This window comes from Hylobates moloch, unplaced genomic scaffold (assembly GCF_009828535.3).
Source record: "Hylobates moloch isolate HMO894 unplaced genomic scaffold, HMol_V3 SCAFFOLD_11, whole genome shotgun sequence".
In the NCBI taxonomy this organism is placed as follows: Eukaryota; Metazoa; Chordata; class Mammalia; order Primates; family Hylobatidae; genus Hylobates; species Hylobates moloch.
This window is the reverse complement of record NW_026652286.1, coordinates 32,686,983-32,704,749: the sequence shown is the minus strand read 5'-3', so window position 1 is coordinate 32,704,749 and position 17,767 is coordinate 32,686,983. Positions and strand designations below refer to the sequence as shown.

Below are 17,767 nucleotides of genomic sequence, written 5' to 3'. Positions count from 1 at the left end.
TGTGGTTTCACCATGTTTGCCAGGCTGGTCTCAAACTCGTGGCCTCAAGTGATCCATCCAACTTGGCCTCCCAAACTGCTGGGATTACAGGCATGAGCCACCACACCTGGCCAAGATTTTCTTTTTTGTTCCTACATATAAGTGATGACATGTAATATTTGTCATTCTGCGCCTGACTTATTTCACTTAATATACTGACCTGCAATCTCATCCATTTTTGCTGCAGTGGAGAGGATTTTATTCCTTTTTAGTCTGAATAATATTTTATTGTGTGTGTATACTGCAGTTTCTAAATTGAAACAAATTTTTTAAAAACAAATATTTTAAAAATGTTTCGGAATGAGAAACTTTAGGGATACTGTGACCGTTTTATTTTCTATTTCCCATTTTATGTATGTACAAGTGTGAAACAAAGCAGCAATCAATGTGTGTATAAATCTATAGCTTCAACAAATATAAAATGAAAATGCTAAGTGGTAAGAAAAAAGAGCATAATAAAAATTTTTTATAGTGTTTAAGGACAATGCATTTGAAGATAACATTTGAAGAAATTATATTACAGTTAAGTTCTATTCTTACTCATCAGAGCTTGATCCCTGTAGGAACTTCATAATTGGAACCATCTCTTTTGCTTAAAAAAAAAAAATCCGCATACCCACACAGGTACAAGTAAATCAGAATCTTAGGTAATGAGACTCAGGCCTCATCATTTGTAAGCTACCCAGGTGATTCCAATCAAAGCCAAGACTGAAGACCAGTGACATGAATCTCTATACATAACCTGCCTAAATAGATTCCCTAGAAGCAGTTTATAAAGGAATTCCACATGAACTGTGGGAAAGGATGTGAATTTGGTGTACAGTATTCCTCACTTAACATCTTTGATAGTCTCTTGAAAACTGCACCTTTAAGCAAAATTATGTGTAGTGAAACCAATTTATTTCTCATCAACATTATAACTAGACAACTTTGAACAAACCAATGGTGTTGGAGGACCTGCTGTACATTGTTTCCACAAAGTCAATTTTCAGGAAATTACAAAATGAAGTGAGGACTTCCTGTATATAAAAAGATGGTTGTGATTCCACCTGGAAAATACGGTTATTGCTCAGAAACTAAAGGAGGCCACCTAGGTAAAGAAGATTCAGTCATGAGGTTTATGCTAAACAAAGGATCCCAGAATACTCACCCGTTCCAGTTAAAGGCATAACAAAGAAAGAAATATTCACATAGGAAATGTGGAAAGGAATATAAGCCATCAAGCAACAAAAATAATGTGACAAAGGGGGCAGGATTTGCAGATGTAGAGATTTAATGTGGTTGCCCTTTCTAACCCACACAAGAAAAAGGATGAAACAGATCATGAGATTAGACTTTTCTCCTGCGCAGCCTCCACAGGGCACTTTGAATGCTTCTGTTTCTCAGGCTGCAGATGAAGGGGTTCGGCAGGGGGGTGACCACAGTATACAACACTGATGCCACCACACCATTCCTGGGTGATAGTGACACAGCTGAAGTCAGGTACACGCCAATGCCTGTTCCATAAAATAAGCAAACAATTGCCAGGTGAGAGCCACAGGTGGAGAAGGCTTTATACTTCCTGTCTGACAATGGAATTCTTAGAATAGAGGGCACGATTTTATAGTAAGACAAAAGGACCCTTGAAATGGGAAGAAAACCAAATATAGTACTATCTAAATGTATGAATATGTTACTGATGACACAGTCAGAACAGGCATGGTTGAGAAGTTGAGATCGGTCACAGAAAAAATTAGAGATTTCCACATTCTTGAAGCAGGTGAATTGTAACAATCCAATTGTGCAGCTGGGAATCCAACAGGCTAAGGAAAAAGACACCAACACTAAGAAGACACAGAGGTGAGGATTCATGATGACTGGGTAGTGCAGGGGGTGACAGATGGCCACAAATCAGTCACAGACCATCACAGTCAGGAGCATGTCGTCTGTACGTGCAAAAAGGACAAAGAAAGATATCTGTGTCAGGCAGCCCACATGGGAGATGACTCTGCTATGTGATTGCATGTCTACAATCATCTTGGGGACCGTGGCCAAGGTGAAACCAATGTCAGGCAAGGACAGGTTGGAGAGGAAGAAGTACATGGGGATGTGGAGATGGGAGTCAGGGCTGACGGCCAGGATGATGAGCAAGTTCCCCAGCACCGTGACCAGGCACATGGACAGGGATAGCCCAGCAAGGACTGGCTGCAGTTCTGGATCATCTGAGAGTCCCAGGAGGAGGAATTCTGAGACACCTGTGAGATTCTGTGGCTCTGTGTGACTTGGACACCTTGAGAAGAAAAAGGATTGGAAAAATAAAAGATAAAAACCAGCACTTAATGCTGTGTGTATATTTCGGAGACAAGCAATTCACAAGGAACATTTTCACACTTGAGGACCATACACCCTCAGCAATATTTCTCAGTTGTGACAAACCCAAAAATCTCAGAATTATTACATGATTTACTTTTTTACTATTCAACTCTTTCTGTGCATACCTACTTTAGAGAAAATCCACTGGAGAATGATAGAAGACCAAAAAGTAATATATAACAAATCTAAGATCTCAGTAAAATATGGCCTACTCTTTTCAGAAAAAATAAAATAAAAAATGTTCTTCTCTCTCTAAGAAAACAAACTCAGTCTAATTTAAAAATTAAGAGGCAGTGAAATACACTTGATTTTATTCTGACACTGTGCAGCAAATTCCTTTGATGTAGAATATTTATAAGCACTATACAAGAGCTAGGATCACATTATCTAAAAATGAAATCGAACCTTATAGTTCTTAATCAAAAGACCTTTTTACATGCCAGTTACTTTTCATATTTATTATCATCCTTAGGTTTTCTGACATAATTTCTTCATAAAAGTAAACGCACACTCAAATATGGGAGCTATGTTTCCAAATTTATTTAATATATAACTCTCTCCCAAGCACATTGGCTCACACCTGTATTCCCAGCACTTTGGAAGGCCAAGGCTGGTGGATCACCTGAGGTCAGGACTTCCAGACCAGCCTGACCAGCATTGTGATATCCCATCTCTACTGAAAATACAGAATTAGCCAGGTGTGGTGGTGGGCATCTGTAATCCCAGCCACTCGGGAGGCTGAAGCAGGAGAATCCCTTAGAATTCGGGATGCAGAGGTTGTATACTCTGTGATATTATTTTTGATATCCTAGGGAGATATTGCTTCTAATGTCATAGTGGGCATACACCCTGTGATATTATTTGTAATATCCTACAAAGATATTACTGCTAATATCACAGTGGGTGTATACCCTGTGATATTATTTGTAATATCCTAGGGAAATATTACCCTTAGTATTACAGTGGGTGTACACCCTGTGGTATTATTCATAATATTTTACTGAGATATTACTCCTGATATCACAGTGAGTGTACACCATGTTTGTACACTTGGTGATATTATTCATAATAACCTAAAAAAATTACTTTAATATCACAGTGGGTGTACAACCTGTGATATTATTTGTAATATCCTAGGTAGATATTACCCCTAATATCACAGTGGGTATATACCATGTGTGCACATCCTTTGAAATTATTTGTAATATCCTAGGAAGATATTGCTCCTAATATCACAGTGGGTGTACATCCTGTGATATTATTCATAATAACCCAGGGAATTATTACTCCTAATATCACAGTGGGTGTACACTCTGTGATATTATTTGTAATATCCTAGAGAAATATTTCTCCCAATATCACAGTGGATGTACACCCTTTTATATGAAAAGTAATATCCTAGGGAGATATTACTCCTAATATCACAGTGGGTGTGCACCATGAATGAACACCCTGTGATGTTATTCGTAATATTCTAGGGAGAAATTACTCCTAATATCACAGTGATATTTTGGTGTTATTCATAATATCCAAGAGTGATATTGCACTTGTCACGGTGGGTGTAAACCATGTATGTACATTCTGTGATGTTATTCGTAATGTTTTAGAACGTTATTGTTCCTAATGCCACAGAGGGTGTATACCATGTGTGTATACTCTGGGAGTTTATTCATAATATCCTAGGGAGATATTTCTCCTAATATCACAGTGGGTGTACATCATGTGTGTACGCCCTGTACTATTATTTGTTATATCCTGTGCAGATATTACTCCTAATATCATAGTGGGTGCACACCATGGGTGTAAAATCTGTGATGTTATTCGTAATATCCTAGGGAGATATTACTCCTAATGTCATAGTGGGTGTACAGCCTGTGACATTATTCATAATATCCTGGGGAGGTATTATTCCTATTATCACAGTGGGTGTACACCCTGTGATATTATTCATAATATCTTAGGGAGATATTACTCCTAATCTCACAGTGGGTGTACACCCCATGATATTATTTGTAATATTCTAGGGAATATTACTGTATACACTGTGATATTTTTGTATTATTTTAGCGAGATAGTTCTTCTAAAGTCACAGTGGGTGTACACCATGTGTATTTGTAATATTCTAGGGGGATATTACTCCTAATATCACTGTGAGTGTACACCCTGCGATATTATTTGTAACATTTTAAGGAGATACTACTCCTAAAGTCACAGTGGGTGTAAGATATTCTTCTTAATATTTTAGGGGATATTACTTCTAATATCACAGTGGGTGTACACCCTGTGATATTCCTCATAATACCTATGGATATATTACTCCTAATATATCACTTAGTAGTGATATTGTTCATAATGTCCAGGAAGGGAGAGAATTATATTACACCCCAATATTACAGGCGTTGGGGAAGAATGATATTACACACAATATCACATGGGGTGTACACCTCCCCTGTGATATTGTTTCTCATATCCATGGGCCAAGAGGATGATATTACTCCAAATATCTCTGGGGTTGTACACACTCCCTGTGATATTGTTGCTAATATCCAGGAGGGAGAGGATGATATTACTTCCAATATCACAGGAGGTGTACAACCCCCTGTGATATTGTTCCTAATATCCAGGGGGGAGAGGATGACATTATTCTCAATATTGTGGGGGGTGTCCATCCCCCTGTGATATGGTTTGTAATATCCTAGGGGGGAGAAGGGGGTGATATTACTCCCTGCATCGCGGGGGGTGTCCACCCCCCTGTGATATGGTTCGTAATATCCAGGGCGGGAGAGGGGGGTGATACTAATCCCTATATTGCAAGAAGTTTAAACCACCCCCTGTGATATTGCTTCTAATATATAGGGAGGGAAATGATTATATTACTCCCAATATTGAAGGGTGTGTACACCCCCACGCCCCCGTGATATTGTTTATAATATCCAGGGAACGAGAGGATGATGTTACTCCCGAAATTGCAGAGGGTGTACTCTACCCCTGTGATATTGTTCCTAATATTCATGGGGGAATGCATGATACTACTTCCAATATTGCAGGGGTTGTACACCCCCCTGTGATATTGTTCATAATATAAAGGGTGGGAGAGGATGACATTACATTCAATATCGAGAGGGGTGTATGCCCCGCCCGTGTTATTGTTCCTAATATCCAGGTGGGGAGAGGAAGATATTACTCCCAATATCGCAGTGTTGTACATTTCCCGTGTGTTATATTTTCTAAAATACAGGGAGGGAGAGGAGAATATTACCTCCAATTTGGCAGGTAATTTACACTCCCCTTGTAATATTGTTCCTAATATCGAGGGGGGAGATGATAATATTATCCTAAATATCGCAGAGGGTCTCCACCATCTCTATGATATTATTCCTAATTTCCAGGGGGAGAGAGTATGATATTACTCCCAATATCGTAAAAGTGTACACCTCCGCTGTGATATTGTTCCTAATATCTGGGGGATGGGGCGAGTATGATATTACTCCCAATATGGCATTGGGTGTACATTCCCCCTGTGTTATTGTTTCTAATATACAAGGGGGAGAGGATAGTATTTTTCCCAATTTGGCAGGTACTTTACACCGTCCTTGTAATATTGTTCCTAATATGGAGGGGAGAAGACAATAATATTACCCTAAATATCGCAGGGGTGTACACCACCCCTGTGATATTGTTCCTAATTTCCAGGGGGAGAAAGGATGATATTACTCCCAATATCGTAAAAGTGTACAAACCCCTATGAGATTGTTTCAAATATTCAGGGAGGCCAAGTATGATCTTCCTCCCAGTCTTGAAGGGGGAATACATCCCCCAGTAATATGGTTCCTAATATCCAGTGGGGGAGGGGATGACATTACTCCCAATATCACAGGAGGTGTATACCCCTCTGTCATATTGTTCATAATGTTCAAAGGGAAAGATAATATTACTCGAAATATTGTTAATGCCTTGTGTCTCCAGCCCCCTGTGATATGGTTTGTAATATCCAGTGGGGGAGAGTGGGGTGATACTACTCCCCATATTGTGGAGGGTGCCCACCCCCCGTGATATGGTTGGTAATATCTGAGGTGGGAGAGGGGGGTAATATTACTCCCCACATCACGGGGAGTGTCCACCCCCCGTGACATGGTTTGTAATATCCAGGGGGGGAAAGGGGAGTGATATTACTCCCCATATTTTGGGGCATGTATGCCCCCCCGTGACATGGTTCATAATATTTAGGGGGGTATAGGGGGTGATATTACTCCCCATATTGTGGGGGATGCCTGCCCCCCGTGACATGATTTGTAATATCCAGGTGGGGAGAGGGGCGTATTCCTCCCCACATTGCAGGGGCATCCACTCCCCTGTGACATGGTTTGTAATAACCAGGAGGGGAGAGAAAGGTGATATTACTCCCCATATCATGGGTGGTATCCACCCCCCTGTGACATGGTTCGTAATACCCTGGGGGAGGGGGGTGATAGTACTCCCCATATTGTGGGGGTTGTCCACCCCCCTGTGACACAGTTTGTAATATCCGGTGGGGGAGAGTGAGGTGATATTACTCCCCCGTCTTGGAGGGTGTCCACCCCCCTGTGACATGGTTCATAATATTTAGGGGGAGGAGAGGGGAGTGAAATTACTCCCCCTATCATGGGGGTTGTTTACCCCCCATGACACGGCTTGTAATATCCAAGGGACAGAAGAGTGGGGTGATATTACTCCCCCTATTGCGGGGGGTGTTCACCCCCCATGACATGGTTCGTAATATCCAGGGGGTGAGAGTGAGGTGATATTACTCCACATATCATGGAGGATTTTCCCCCACTGTGACATGGTTCATAATATCCAGTTGGGGGAGAGGGGGGTGATACTACTCCCCATATTGCAAAGGGTGTCCACCCCCCATGATATGGTTTGTAATATCCGGAGGGGGGAGAGGGGTGTGATATTACTCCCCATATCGTTGGGGGTGTTTAACCCCCTGTGACATGGTTCATAATATCCACTGGGGGGAAAGGGGGGTGATATTACTCCCCGCATTGCGGGGAGTGTCCAACCCCCATGACATGTTTTGTAATATCCAGGGTGGGGAGAGGGGTGTGATATTACTCCTCATATCATGGGGGGTGTCCACCTCCCTATGACATGGTTTGTAATATACAGTGGGGGAAGAGGGGGGTGATAATACTCCCCATATCGTGGGGGGTGTCCATGCCCCATGACATGGTTTGTAATATCCAGGGGGGGATAGCTGAATCAGTCAAGCAGAAGCAAGGATATCAGAGATTGAAGATCAACTTAATGAAATAAAGTGAGAAGACAAAACAGAGAATAAAGAATAAAAAGGAATGAACAAAACCTCCAAGAAATATGGGACTATGTGACAAGACCAAATCTACGTTTGATTGGTGTACCTGAAAGTGACAGGGAGCATGGAACCAAGTTGGAAAACACTCTGCAGGATATTATCCAGAAGAACTTCCCCAACCTAGCAAGACAGGCCAACATTCAAATTCAGGAAATACAGAGAATACTACAAAGATACTCCTCGAGAAGAGCAACCCCAAGACACATAATCATCAGACTCACCGAGGTTGAAATGAAGGAAAAAATGTTAAGGGCAGCCAGAAAGAAAGGTCGGGTTATCCACAAAGGGAAGCCCATGAGACTAACAGCAAATCTCTCAGCAGAAAACCTACAAGCCAGAAGACAGTGTGGGCCAATATTCAACATTCTTAAAGAAAAGAATTTTCAACTCAGAATTTCATATCCAGCCAAACTAAGCTTCGTAAGTGAAGGAGAAATAAAATCTCTTACAGACAAGGAAATGCTGAGAGATTTTGTCACCACCAGGCCTGCCTTACAAGAGATCCTGAAGGAAGCACAAAATATGGAAAGGAACAACCAGTACCAGCCACTGGAAAAACATACCAAATTGTAAAGTCCATCAACACTTTGAAGAAACTGCATCAACTAATGGGCAAAATAACCAGCTAGCATCATAACGACAGGATCAAATTCACACATAACAATATTAACCTTAAATGTAAATGGGCTAAATGTTCCAATTAAAAGACACAGACTGGCAAATTGGATAAAGAGTCAAGACCCATCAGTGTGCTGTATTCAGGATACCGATCTCACCTGCAAAGACACACATAGGCTCAAAATAAAGGAATGGAGGAATATTTACCAAGCAAATCGAAAACCAAAAAAAAAAAAAAAAAAAAAAAAAAGCAGGAGTTGCCATCCTAATCTCTGATAAAACAGACTTTAAACCAACAAAAATCAAAAGAGACAAAGAAGGGCATTACATAATGGTAAAGGGATCAATGCATCAAGAAGAGCTAACTATCCTAAATATATATGCACCCAGTACAGAAGCACCCAGATTCATAAAGCAAGTACTTAGAGGCCTACAAGGAGACTTAGACTCCCACACAATAATAGTGGGAGACTTTACATCCCACTGTCAATATTAGATCAACGAGACAGAAAATTAACAAGGATATTCAGGACTTGAACTCAGCTCTGGACCAAGCAGACCTGATAGACATCTACAGAACTCTCCACCCCAGATCAACAGAGTATACATTCTTCTCAGCACCTCATCGCACTTATTCCAAACTTGACCACATAATTGGAAGCAAAACACTCCTCAGCAAATGCAAAAGAACGGAAATCATAACCAACAGTCTCTCAGACCACAGTGCAAACAAATTAGAACTCAGGAGTAAGAAACTCACTCAAAACCACACAACTACACAGAAACTGAACAACCTGCTCCTGAATGATTACTGGGTAAATAACAAAATGAAGGAAGAAATAAAGACATTTTTTGAAACCAATGAGAACAAAGACACAATGTAGCAGAATCTCTGGGACACATTTAAAGCAGTATGTAGAGGGAAATTTATAGCACTAAATGCCCACAAGAGAAAGCAGGAAAGATCCAAAACTGACACCCTAACATCACAATTAAAAGAACTAGAGAAGAAAGAGCAAACTCAAAAGCTAGCAGAAAACAAGAGATAACTAAGATCAGAGCAGAACTGAAGGAGATAGAGACACAAAAAACCCTTCAAAAAATCAGTGAATCCAGGAGCTAGTTTTTTGAAAAGATCCACAAAATAGATAGACCACTAGCCAGATTAGTAAAGAATAAAAGAGAGAAGAATCAAATTGACTCGATAAAAAATGATAAAGGGGATATCACCACTGATCCCACAGAAATACAAACTACTATCAGAGAATACTATAAACACCTCTATGCAAATAAACTAGAAAATCTAGAAGAAATGGATAAATTCCTGGACACATACACCCTCCCAAGTCTAAACCAGGAAGAAGTCGAATCCCTGAATAGGCCCATAACAAAATCTGAAATTGAGACAGTAATTAATAGCCTACCAACCAAAAAAAAGTCCAGGGCCAGACGGATTCACAGCCAAATTCTATCAGAGGTACAAAGAGGAGCTGGTACCATTCCTTCTGAAATTATTCCAAATAATAGAAAAAGAGGGAATCCTCCCAAGCTCAATTTGTACCAATTTGTGAGGCCAGCATCATCCTGATACCAAAATCTTGCAGAGACACAACATAAAAAGAAAATTTCAGGCCAATATCCCTAATGAACATCAATGCAAAAATCCTAAATAAAATACTGGCAAACTGAATTGAGCAGCACATCAAAAAGCCTATCCACCACAATCAACTCGGCTTCATCCCTGGGATGCAAGGCTGGTTTAACATGTGCAAATCAATAAACATAATCCATCACATAAACAGAACCAGTGACAAAAAACACGTGATTATCTCAATAGATGCAGAAAAGGCCTTTGACAAAATTCAACAGCCCTTCATGCTAAAAACTCTCAATAAACTAGGTATCAATGGAATGATCTCAAAATAATAAGAGCTATTTATGACAAACCCACAGCCAATATCATACTGAGTAGGCAAAAACTAGAAGCATTCTCTTTAAAAACTGGCACAAGACAAGGATGCCCTCTCTCACCACTCCTATTGAACATAGTATTGGAAGTTCTGGCCAGGGCAATCAGGCAAGAGAAAGAAATAAAGCGTATTCAAATAGGAAAAGAGGAAGTCAAATTGTCCCTGTTTGCAGATGACATGATTGTATATGTAGAAAACCCCATCGTCTCAGCCCCAAACCTCCTTAAGCTGACAGGCAACTTCAGCAAAGTCTCAGGATACAAAATCAATGTGCAAAAATCACAAGCATTCCTATACACCATAACAGACAGAGAGCCAAATCACGAGTAAACTCCCATTCACAATTGCTACTAAGAGAATAAAATAACTAGGAATACAACTTACAAGGGATGTGAAGGACCTCTTCGAGGAGAACTACAAACTACTGCTCAAGAAAATAAGAGAGGACACAAACAAATGGAAAAACATTCCATGCTCCTGGATAGGAAGAATCAATATCGTGAAAATGGCCATACTGCCCAAAGTAATTTATTGATTCAATGGTATCCCCATCAAGCTCCCATTGACTTTCTTCACAGAATTGGAAAAAACTACTTTAAACTTCATATGGAACCAGAAAAGAACCCGCATAGCCAAGACAATCCTAAGCAAAAAGAACAAAGCTGGAGGCATTGCACTACCTGACTTCAAACTATATTACAAGGCAACAGTAACCAAAATAGCATGGTACTGGTACCAACACAGATATATAGACCAATGGAACAGAACAGAGGCCTCAGAAGTAACACCACACATCTATAACCATCTGATTTTTGACAAACCTCACACAAGCAATAGGGAAAGGATTCTCTGTTTAAGAAATGGTGTTGGAAAAACTGGCTAGCCATATGCAGAAAATTGAAACTGGATCCCTTCCTTACACCTTATGCAAAAATTAACTGAAGTTGCATTAAAGACTTAAACGAAAGACCTAAAACCATAAAAATCCTAGAAGAAAACCTAGGCAATATCATTCAGCACATAAGCATGAGCAAAGACTTCATGTCCAAAACACCAAAAGCAACGGCAACAAAAGCCAAAATTGACAAATGGGATCTAATTAAATGAAAGAGTTTCTGTGCAGCAAAAGAAACTATCATCGGAATGAACATGCAACCTACAGAATGGGAGAAAATTTTTGCACTCTATCCATCTGACAAAGGGCTAATATCCAGAATCTACGAAGAACTTAAACAAATTTACAAGAAAAAATCAACCCCATCAAAAAGTGGGCAAAGGATATAAACAGACACTTCTCAAAAGAAGACATTTATGCAGCCAACAAACATATGCAAAAAGACTCATCATCACTGGTCATTAGAGAAATGCAAGTCAAAACCACGATGAGATACCATCTCATGCCAGTTAGAATGGCGATCATTAAAAAGTCAGGAAACAACAGGTGCTGGAGAGGATGTGGAGAAATAGGAACACTTTTACACTGTTGGTGGGAGGGTAAATTAGTTCAACCATTGTGGAAGACAGTCTGTCGATTCCTCAAGGATCTAGAACTAGAAATACTATTTGACCCAGCAATCCCATTACTGGGTATATACCCAAAGGATTATGAATCATTCTACTATAAAGACACATGCACATGTATGTTTATCATGGCACTATTCACAATAGCAAATACTTGGATCCAACCAAAATGTCCATCAATGATAGACTGGATAAAGAATATGTGGCACATATACACCATGGAATACTATGCAGCCATAAAAAAGGATGAGTTCATATCCTTTGCAGGGACATGGATGAAGCTGGAAACTATCATTCTCAGCAAACCAAAACAAGAATAGAAAACCAAACACCGCATGTTCTCACTCATAAGTGGGAGTTGAACAATGAGAACACATGGATACAGGGAGGGGAACATCACACACCTGGGCCTGTTGAGGGATGAAGGGCTGGGGAGGGATAGCATTAGGAGGAATACCTAATGTAGTTGACAGGTTGATGGGTGCAGCCAACCACCATGGCACGTGTATACCTATGTAACAAAACTACACATTCTGCACGTGTACCCCAGAACTTAAAATGTAATAAGAGAACAAAGATTCCAAGCATACGTTTACGTATACAAAATCAGACAAAAAACACTGATACATAGGTGGTAGGCAAGTAGATAAATAAGAATAGTTTTATAATTAAGTTTCATGCTATACATGCCTTTTAAGTGTACTTCATTGACTATATTTGAATTCAATACAATAAAATAGGCTCAAGGAATTGCTGAATTGTAGGTAAATATTTAATAACAGGATCATACAATTTATCATGAATTCAAGCTGTACTTTGCATTTTTTAGTGCATATGTCCTCTTTAGACAATAAGAGTATTCTCCCTGCTATGAAAATACTTTCTCATACCTTCTCGTTTTTCTTAGTCATAAAATTATTTTATTTTGTCAGAGCATATAGTACTTTTTACAATAGTAAAACAGGAATGAATTAACAAAATTTGAATGAAACTTAAAACAAAGCCTTGCATAAAATGTACCACATTATTTCAGGAGTATGATTCTGGGAATCAGATTTTGTATATTACCTTGCAATTTTTTCCAAGTTACAATTTATATACTATCAGATACACCCATTTTAAGAGCACTCACAGTTTGATTAATTTTGACAAATGTGTACACACATGTAATCACCACCATATTTAAGATGTAGAATGTTTTTATCACCCCAAAACTTTCCCTTCTTCCCCTTCCCAGCAAATCACCGATTTCCTCACCCATACTTCCACTGATCTGCTGTGATTGTAGATTAGATTAGTTTTCTAGAGTTTCCAATAATCGTAACCATACATTATATACTCTTTTATCTGCTTTCTTTTTGGAACCTATCCATGTTGTGTATATCAGTAGTTTGTTTCTTTTTACTTCTGAGTAATAGTTCATTGTATGAATGTACCACATTGTGTTTATTCTCTTGATGGACATTTTGGCTGTTTGCAGTTTTTGCCTTTCATAAAAAAAAATCTGTGAACAATCTTGTACATATTGTTTTGTGGAAATATGTTTTTATTTTTCTTGGGTAAATATCTAGAAGTGTCATTGCTATATTACATGATAAGCATATGTTTAATTTTATAAGCTGCCAAACCATTTACCAAAATGATTATAAAAATTTACATTCCCGTCAATTATTTATGACAATTCCGCTTGTTCCACATTCTTCTCAACACTCGGCATTGTCAGCCTTTAAAATTTTTAGCCATTCTACTAGTGGTGTATTTGTATCTCACTGTGGTTTTGATTTGCATTTTCCTGATGACTAATAATCTTAGCATCTTTTGATGTGTGTATTGACCATTTGTATATCTTCTTTTGTGGAATGTTTGTCAAAACCTTCTGCCTGTCTTTTAACTGAGTGGATGTCTTCTAACATTGAGTCATAAGAGTTCTTATAATTTGTAAGATTTATACATATCTGATATATATTTAGATATCAGTTTTTGTCAGATGTATGTATTATGAATATTTTCTCCCAGCCTGTGGCATTTCTTTAAAAAGCAGGAGGTTTTAGTTTTATGAAGTCCAATGTTTCATGCTTTTTGTTTCCTATCTAAAGAAATCCTTACCAACTCCAGGGTCACAAAGATTTTCTCCTGTGCTTTCTTCTGTAAGTTTTATAGTTTTAGCTTTTATGTTTAGGTCTATAGTCCTTTTCAAGTTAATGTTTTGGTATGGTGTGGGATCAAGATTTCTTTTTTTTTTTTAATCTTTCATGAATATTCAGTTGTTCCAGTACCATTTGTTAAAAAGATTATCCCCTTCTCATTGAATTGGCTTGGAACTTTCGTCAAAATTGGTTGACCACATGCATATATTTCTATTTCTGAACTCTTCTGTTGCATTGATCTGTATGTTTATCCTTATTCCATTACCACACTGTCTTAATTACTGTAGTTTACATTAAGTCTTGAAAACAAGTAGTGTGAGTTCTCCTGATTTATTCTTCTTCAAATGGTTTTGGCTATTCTAGGTCCTTTACATTTTGATTCATTACTATTTCTCATAGGTTTTTTTTTTTGTAGATTTCTCCAAATTTGGTACTTACATTGTATCACCATCTGTGAATTAAAGCAGTTTTATATCTTTCTCTCCAATATGTATAACTTGTGTTTATTTTTCTCACCTTATTGCATTGACTTTGACATCCAGTACAATGTTGAATAAACATGATGGTTGTAAACATTTTTGCTTTGTTTACAATCTTTGGGGAAAAGCATTCATTTTTTCACAAGTAAATGTGATGTCAACTTCAGGGTATTTATAGATGGCTTTGATCAAATTCCTTCTATTCGATAAAAACTAATAATTTTTACCATAAATTTGACTTTGTCAAATGCATTTTCTGCACCTATTAAGACATTCTATTTTATTTTTAATGTTATTTTGTTGAATTGCATTGATTGATTTGAAATATTAAACAAACTTTGCATTTCTGGGATAAATTCCACTGTTCAAGATACATAATACTTTGTACATATTATTTGATGCAATTTGTTACTATTACAGTGTTAAGGATTTATTTTGTCTATGTAGATGATGGATATTAAATTAATCTGTGGTTTCTTTTTCCTATAACATTTTCATCTTTTTTCTTTAAATCAGGGTAATGCTAGCATCAGAAAATGAGTTGGGATGGGTATCTCATTCTTAATCTTCTAAGTGAATTTGTGTAATTTTCACTTCATATGCTTTATTTTTCTTCTTTTGCAGTTCCACTCAGTTTCATTTTTTAAATCTTCCATTTTTCTCCTCATTACATTCATGTTTTTATTTAAATTCTTCAGCATATTAAACACATTTTAAAAGTAATTTTTATCTTTCTTGCTACTAATTCCACCTTATCATTTCTGTATCTGTTTCTATGGAATTATTTTTTCTTTGGGTACATTTTCTTCTATTTTTGCATATCTATCAATTTTTGATTGAATGTTAAACATTGTAAACATTTTATTGTTAAGTGCTGGATTTTGTTGTATTTCTTTAAAGGAAATTAATTTTGTTCCGGCAAGAAATTCAACTACTTGTGATTCAGTTTGATCTTTTCTAGGCTTATTTTAAAACTTTTTATGCGTTTTGAGGGTGTGTTTAAAATCACTGTTCCTGTAGTACCAGTTTAGCTCCAGATAGGCTTCTTCTGGCGTCTCTAGTAAATTTCATATGCATTTAACAATATCATTCTGCCCTGGCTGGAAGGAACTTGAATAATTCTGGCTCTGAATAAGCTATGGATATTGTTTGGCTTCTACTTCCTGGTAATTTTTCTTTTTCTACATGTTGTTATTTGTACAGTCTTGTTAAATTTTATGCTATGCATGGGCAGATTATTATTCAGTCAAAGACTCAAAGGGACTCCCATTCAGTTACCCAGAGCCCTTTTTTCTAAATAGTCATCCTCTCTGCAATATTCTACCTTGCAAAATCTAGTTGCCTGGGCCACCCTAAACTCTAATCTCTGTCTCCTCAACTCAGGGAAAACTCCTCATACTTTGATCAGCTTCCCTATATCTGCACTGATGGGCCATAAATTGTCTATAGGCTAAAAGTGGAAGCTATTGTAGGATTCACCTATTTCCCTTCTGTCAGGGATCACAACCCTTTACTGAATTTGTCCAATGTCCAAACACTTTTATTTTATGTATATTTGGCTAGCTTTCTAATTGTTCCTGGCTAGAGAGTACATCCATGTTCTTTTACTCCCTCATGACTGTAAGCAAAAACTACAGTATTAAATAATAATCAGAATCTGTCATTGATGTTTCTCTGTACATTTTTTGGGGGGGATGTTGTGTACCATTTTAATCTGATGATTTTGATTTATAGATTTTATTATTTCAAGGATGTTTTTCTGGATTATATTTCTAAATAATTTTGGGGGGCATTCTATTTGTTGGGTTCACTATTTTTGGGACATCAAATATCCTCCATGTGAGATTTTCTTTCTCTGATTTCTATGTCTATTTTTTACCCCATTTGTTTTACTCTTTTTTTCTATTAATTTGTGATTATTGGATTAAACCTTCCAACTGTTTTTGAGTATTGCTTTGTATATCCTGTTCAGGTAATTTCTAGTTTGTGGACAATGTTATTTTGACTTGTTTTTATTTCCTTAAGTTTACAATTTCTATTTTTCTTTCAATTCTGTTACTTTGTTTTCCATTTAGACTTTAAGCTCTTGATTTACTGATTTCATGTTTACTACTTATAGATCTACATATAGATCTACTTAGATCTATAAAGCTCGGCACTTGCAGGCAATTTGCTTCCATATTCTATGTTACGTTATTATCCAACCGGGTTATTTGACAGTTCTTGCTTACTTTCTGGATTATTTGCTTCCTGGGAATGAATTCTGTTTGATATCTCTCTCACTTTATTTGAGAATTGTTTTTCTTTTCTGATTGGAGGTCTAGATATTTCTTTCCATTCACTTTTCTGAAGCCAGTTTATGCCTTGGGTCTTGACCTAAATGTTAGTTACTTAGAGAGGCTTTCTCTTATTCTCTTATCTAAATTAGGATTCCACTGTTATTCTGCATCTCTGAACTCTGGTCTTTTCCTTTATAGCATTTATTACAATGTGTGATTTTGATCACAATTTGAGAAAGAAAATTCCTTTTATCTTTGAGGTAATTTTTGCTCACACCCCAAAAGGTTTACTAGTGTAATCAAGGGTTTTTTTTTTTTTTTAATTTTTAGCATTAGAAATTTCATCATTGTGACTTGCTATCTGGTGAATAAAAAAAACTAGTGTGAAACTTTCAGAGAATTTTAAAGAAAAATAACTCGTTTATAAACAGCACAGATAATATAGCTTGCTTGGGGCATGAATAAATGTCTAAATGTCATTGGAAGATATTGATTTTCACAGCTAGTTTGTTTGATCCTTTCTATTAAAGTCCTTACCCAGTGCTAAGTGATCAATACCACTTAAGAGCGTTCTCAGAACATCACAAAAAAAGATGATCAAAAGGACAAAAATGTATGGATAAAACAAAAATCTGATGCTCTTTTTTGGTCCTGTCTGAAAATGATATTTTACTCGATGCCCCAAATCTACCCCATGCACATTCTGAAAATTTCTGACTTCATCTTTTCAGACTTTTTATTCTCTCTCATATATAGATAGCTATATAACTACTTTTTATTTTGTGCATACTGTCATTGGCACAGCTTAAGAACTGTGGCCAGACAAAAGATGAGAGGAATTTACGTGCTTGAAACCAAAACATTTTTATATTTTTGTAATATATCTAGAGCCAACTGAAAACAATTTGAAAAAAACACCACAAAATTTAATTGGGCAGAAAAGTGGTTAAATCCAACCTGGGTGTTTCAAAATACCATTTGTCCCAATTAACTCACTATAAAA

General features: G+C 37.4%; 1 pseudogene; it reads right to left on the bottom strand.

The window, feature by feature from the left end:
• Window positions 1-1,329: 1,329 nt before the first annotated feature.
• Window positions 1,330-17,767, bottom strand: part of LOC116477248 (olfactory receptor 7E24-like) — a 91,782-nt pseudogene continuing 75,344 nt past the window's right edge.